The sequence below is a fragment of the Scyliorhinus canicula genome, chromosome 8 (assembly GCF_902713615.1).
Source record: "Scyliorhinus canicula chromosome 8, sScyCan1.1, whole genome shotgun sequence".
Classification (NCBI taxonomy): Eukaryota; Metazoa; Chordata; class Chondrichthyes; order Carcharhiniformes; family Scyliorhinidae; genus Scyliorhinus; species Scyliorhinus canicula.
The window spans coordinates 21,623,436-21,629,435 of NC_052153.1; positions in this window are offsets into that span (position 1 = coordinate 21,623,436).

The window sequence follows — 6,000 nt, forward strand, 5'->3', positions numbered from 1 at the left end:
ACCGGGGTCCTGGAAGACTGGGCTCGGGTGGGCGTACGAGTCCAGAAGGCAATCCGGTTTGAAGCAAGAAGAGGCTGCGGGGCCTGGTGCGCAACATTGATCCAAATGAGCCACCTGGTGACACCATTGAAGAAATGTTTTCGCAGATTGCTGGTGTGGTGAGTGCTGCATGTAACTGGTACGTTACCACGGGTTAAATACACAAAGTCATGGATGTTTCACTGCACCTTGAGCCCCAGTGGAATATGTGGATGGCAGGAGTTGGATCAGGTGAGATTGGTATGTATGGGCGGGCCAGCACAACCGTGGCTCCTGGATGGAGAATGGCATTGATACAGGGAACAAGTCACACATTGATGGACAGACCATTTCTACAAGAAAGGTCTGGACATGACAACACATTCTCAGGCTTACCCTCCGTTTCTGTTCAGGAACCTGCGAGGGGCGATACCGTGCGTTTGTTTGTGAAAATGAGCTGATATCACTTTGTATTGGTACCAATATGGAACGGTGACATTTCCTCGTTGCTTAATGGTTGTTGTTTAATGGTTAGTGTGACATGTGGAATGTTACGCAGTTGATTTTTAAATCTTTGTTACTGTTGACTGTTTTAAGAAATAAAATATTCTCAAGGGAATTCTCGTGGGTCCACATGCCATGTCTCAGACAATGATGTTTGCATCGCATTTTAATCAACCTTTGAAGCCTGAACAGTTTACCTGAACTCGAGAAGCGTCAGCACCACATACGCAGCAGCCAACAATCAAACACCCGAGCTGGGCTTCAGCCCTGGGGATATCCTCGCGACCAAAGGGTGAGTGTGTGGGTCAGGGGGGGGGGACCCGAGCAAGTTCTCTCTAATGTTCCCGGTAGGGATCAGGGAAATGGGTGGTGGTGTCAATTCCCACAGTGTCTGCCCCTTGTGGTGCTGCTGGCAGTCCAGACACTGGAGCAATGAGATAAAAGACCAGGGGCGGGATTCTATGATCCTGAGGCTAAGTGTTGACGCTGTCGGAAATGCCATTGTGTTTCTCGATGGCGTCAACACGGCCTCAGGATCAGCAATTCTGGCCCCTACAGAGGGCCAGCACAGCATTGGAGCGGTTCACACTGCTCCAGCTGCTGATCCCGGTGTCAACTGGGCGCCGCGAGGTCCGCGCATGCGCAGTGGCACTGGCGCCAACGAGCGCATGCGCTGTGGCTCCCTTCAACGCGCCGGCCCCGATGCAGCAGGGCTACAGGGGCCGGCACGGAAGAAAGGAGGCCCCCTGCTAGGGAGGCCGGACCGCCAATCGGTGGGCCCCCATTGCGGGCCATGCCCCCCCCCCGACCCTTCCACGCCGAGTTCCTGCCGGCTGAGAGCAGATGTGGACGGTGCCGACATTGCTTTTTTATGACGGCTGCTCGCCGCATCCCGGGCCGAGAATCGGTGAGGGGGGGGGTCACCTAAAGCGGTCCCCAACCGTCGCCGTGCCAACCACGCCGGTGCCAATGGCGCCAATTCTCCGCAGAGCGGCGAATCGCACATCAGAGTGTCGTGGCGTGATTCGCACCGCTCGCGGGGATTGCCCGGCCCTGGGCAAAGAGAATCCCGCCCCAGAATCTGGGATGGGATTCTCCCCTACCCGGCGGGGCGGGGGGTCCCGGCGTAGTGGAGTGGCGCCAACCACTCCGGCGTCGGACCTCCCCAAAGGTGCGGAATTCTCCGCACCTTTGGGGGCTAGGCCCACGCCGGAGTGGTTTCCGCTCCGCCGATGTCGCCAAAACCGGTGCCAATGGCCTTTGGCGCTACGCCGCCCGGCATTGGGGTTGGCCGAAAGGCCTTCGCCGGTCCGCGCATGCGCCAGTGCGTGAGCGGCCACTGACGTCACCACCAGCGCATGCGCGGTATGGGGGGGTCTCTTCCGCCTCCGCCATGGTGGAGGCCGTGGCGGCGGAAGAAAAAGAGTGTCCTCACGGCACTGGCCCGCCCACCGATTGGTGGGCCCCGATCGAGGGCCAGGCCACCGTGGGGGCACCCCTGGGGTCCGATCACCCCGCGTCCCCCCCCCAGGACCTCGGGGGCCCGCTCGCACCGCCAATCCTGCCGGCACCAGAGGTGTTTTAAACCACGTCGGCTGGATTGGTCTGTCAGTGGCGGGACTTCGGCCTATCATGGGCCGGAGAATCGCCGCGGGGGGCACACCGATCGGCGGGGCGTGATTCCCGCTCCCGCCGATTCCCGGGTGGTGGTGAATTCTGGCCACGGTGGGGGCGGGATTTAAGCCGGCGCCGGGGCGATTCCCCGACCTTGCGGGGGTCGGAGAATTCCACCCCTGTTCTGTTGGTGTTGGTTGAGGATAAATGTTAGTCTGGAATCTGGGAGAATCTCTGCTTTTTGAATGGTTGCAATGGAATTTTAATGCCCACTAAGGCAAACTGTCAGGACCTCAGTTTAATGCTGCGAGTGAAAATTCACCACAGGCAATTTAGCTCTGAGCTGTCAGCTTGGATTACCTGCTCAGTTTCTGGAGTGGCACTTCAACTCACAGTCGTCTAATGCGGAGAGGAGAGTGTTACCATTGAGCCCAGCTGACACTTTGAAGAAGGAAAGAAAGGTTTGCATTTATATAGCACCCCTCATGGCCACAGGATGTTCGAAAATGCCTTCCAGTTAATTAAGTACTTTTGAGGTGACGTCACTACTGTCGATAACAAGCTGATGCATGCCCGAAGCTGGGAGGGTTCTGGCAGGGGTTTGCCAAGGCAATGTCCAAGATGCTAGGTACGCGGGTGGGGCCGAGTCCAGAGGTGGCGATCTTTGGAGTGTCAGAAGACCCGGGAGTTCAGGGAGTGAAAGAGGCCGACGTCTTGGCCTTTGCCTCTCTGGTCACCCGGAGATGGATTTTATTAATGTGGAGGGACTCGAAGCCCCCGAGTGTAGAGACTTGGGTCAATGACATGGCTGGGTTTCTCAGCCTCGAGCAAATAAAGTTTGCCTTAAGAGGATCAATGCTAGGGTTCTCCAGGAGGTGGCAGCCGTTCGTCGACTTTCTTGGAGAAATTAAAAATGTCAGTAATAGCAGCTTTCTGAGAGGGGGCGCGGGGTGGGGTGGGGATGGCGGGGGGGGGGGGGGGGGGGGGGGGGGGGGGGGGGGGGGGCGTTGTTTAGTGTTGTTTATGTTATTTCATGCGGTCTATGAAGATAGACCCGATTGGGGAAATGTCTATTTTTTCACCGTGTTAATGTTTACTGTTCTTTTTCTGTTATTGTTATAAAATTTTACAAATACTTCAATAAAAATATTTTTTTTAAAACAAGCTGATGCGGTGTAAACTTCATTCTGACTTGGAAACACACTACCCTCCTCCCTCCCAGTAAACTAGGGCAATCCTCAGGCAACAGATTCGCCGTAGGTACTCAACATCACGGCTCACTTCCTTATCTTCGCTCGACAAGGAAGTGAGAATTCACTGAGTGAAAGACAGAGGAAAATCGACTTTGTGAACTCTCCCCTCACAAATTTACTCACCAGTAGTTTTTAAAAAACCTTGGGTGGGATTCTCTGTTTGTGAGACTAATTTGATGCCAACGCAGAATTTGTGGACTTTCACAACAGAAAAACTGGCGTCACACCTGGATGGATTTCACTACTATTGAGGGGACTAGCACGTGTACCACATGGAACACAATCGATTCCGATGAGAAATGGTTCGGGATTCACAGGGTCTGTGATTGACACTCGGGAGGCTGACAAGGTACAGCCACACATACACATTACACACCCCCACACACACATCCCAGCCAACAAGATGGCACTGGTTGTGCTGGAGCACACCCATACAGCTGATTGATTGGCTGGGAGCAGAGGATCCCGAGGGGGGGTGCCCTGGGGGGGGAACACCCAAACGACCTGTGGCACTAAGTTCAAAGTGGGCTGTTAGCTGTGTGCGTAGCTGCATGGCTGCCTTGCCAGCTGCGGTAATGGTGTTCCGTGCCCGTCCACCCCGACCCCACAGCCCACGCCCTGGCAGAAGCCCCTCGGCCAGCAGCACAACTGACCGAAAACTATGGCGATGTTGGACGCTTTCCAAACCTCCTCTCTCTCCCTCAGCAGCTGCCACGCCGGTTTCACGATTTTTAAAAGCGCAAGTGAACCTCGCCGTCGGGAATTCAGCTCATTGGAGACGGAGAATCGCGGAGACCCTGGAGAATACCAGATCGTGCCGGCTAATGATATGCAAACTACTGAATGTGCATTCCAGTCCGCATTGCCGCCACTGTTGAGGTGACGGAGAATTGTGATTTGGCATCAAATCGCCGCCCGCTGCTATTTTTGGGGTCAGAACTGATTCTCCTCCCAATCGCCTTTCCCGATTTCGGCATCGGCTGACGGAGAATCCCGCCCCTTGTTTTAAGAGAAACATTTATCAAAGCCTCCTTCCTGCACTGTAGGGGTGTCTATTCAGCCCATTGAGTCCGCACCGAACCTCTGAAAGAGCAATCCACCTGGGCCCACTTCCCCGCCCTACCCCAAAACCCCACCTAACCTGAACATCTTTGGACTGTGGGAGGAAACCAGAGCACCCAGAGGAAACCCACGCAGACATGGGGAGAACATGCAGACACCGCACAGACAGTCACTCGAGCTTTGAATCGACCTCGTGTCCCTGTTGCTGTCCCACTGTGCCACCATGCTGCCCGTTAGCTCATTGCAGATGTCAAGCCTTTACCTTTTGTCACACCCCATCTTGAATGTATCTTCCTGAGGACATGTGCAGAGTGATTCAGCTGGGAAAACATGAAGAACGGGCAGGTAAACCAGTTATATTTAACGAAATCTCACACTGCCTGACATTAGGAAGAGATGGTGAGGAATAAAAAATATAACCAAGTGATCAATTGTGGCAGGAAACCTGTCAGCTCCAGAACACATCTGGGTAAACATCACTTTGGTTCAACAAACAGACAGATAGGACAAACTGGACAGAGCCAGAAGGGCGGGTTAGAGGCACACAGTAACATATTAGCCCTTTAAGGCTCAGATAACCTCTGGGCAGGAGGACCATCTTCCCTATAAAAATGGCATGGGAACAGGAAGACCCAGGGGCACCCTATCCCTCCCAGACCTTCCCAAATCACCAGCCACTTTGTCTCCCAGACCATCCCAGAGGGCTGGTAAAATCCAGTCCCAGACAGGCTCCCAAGATGAAGGCAGGACCAGCAGATGGTTAAGGGCGCAAGAATCCCTTTCCTCCCTCTCAACATTTGCCATGGCTGTGCCTATTGGGAGGAAACTGGGTGTAGCCAGAGACTGCCCTAATCACTGGACTTATTAATGTTGTTGCCCCCAACTCCAGCTCACGAAGGTATAGAATATCATAGCCTATGTGATTTGAGCTGTTATAGTGGATTCGATTAGGTTGCTGTAAAGTCTCAGGCAAGCGACCACTCAGAAAAGAAGACTGAAGAAAGGTTTTCATAGAATTTTACAGTGCAGAAGGAGGCCATTAGGCCCATCAAGTCTGCACCGGCCCTTGGAAAGAGCACCCTACCCAAGCCTACAGCTCCACCCTATCCCGATAACCCAGTAACCCCACGTAACCTTTTTTTGGACACTTAAGTGTAATTTAGCATGGCCATTCCACCTAACCTGCACATCTTTGGACTGTGGGAGGAAACCGGAGCGCCCGGAGGAAACCTGCGCAGACACGGGAAGGAGAAAGTACAGACTCCACACAGACAGTGACCCAAACTGGGAATCGAACATGGGACCCTGGAGCTGTGAAGCAACAGTGCTAACCACCGTGCCCCCCCCCCCCCCTTTGATTTATTCTCCTTACAATTTATACGTCCTGCTCCCTGAAGGGTCTTCCGTACCCGGCCCACACCCGGGCTGGGGTATTTATGTCCCAGCAGGGCAGCACGGTGGCCTAGTGGTTAGCATAACCGCCTCACGGCGCTGAGGTCCCAGGTTCGATCCCGGCTCTGGGTCACTGTCCGTGTGGAGTTTGCACATT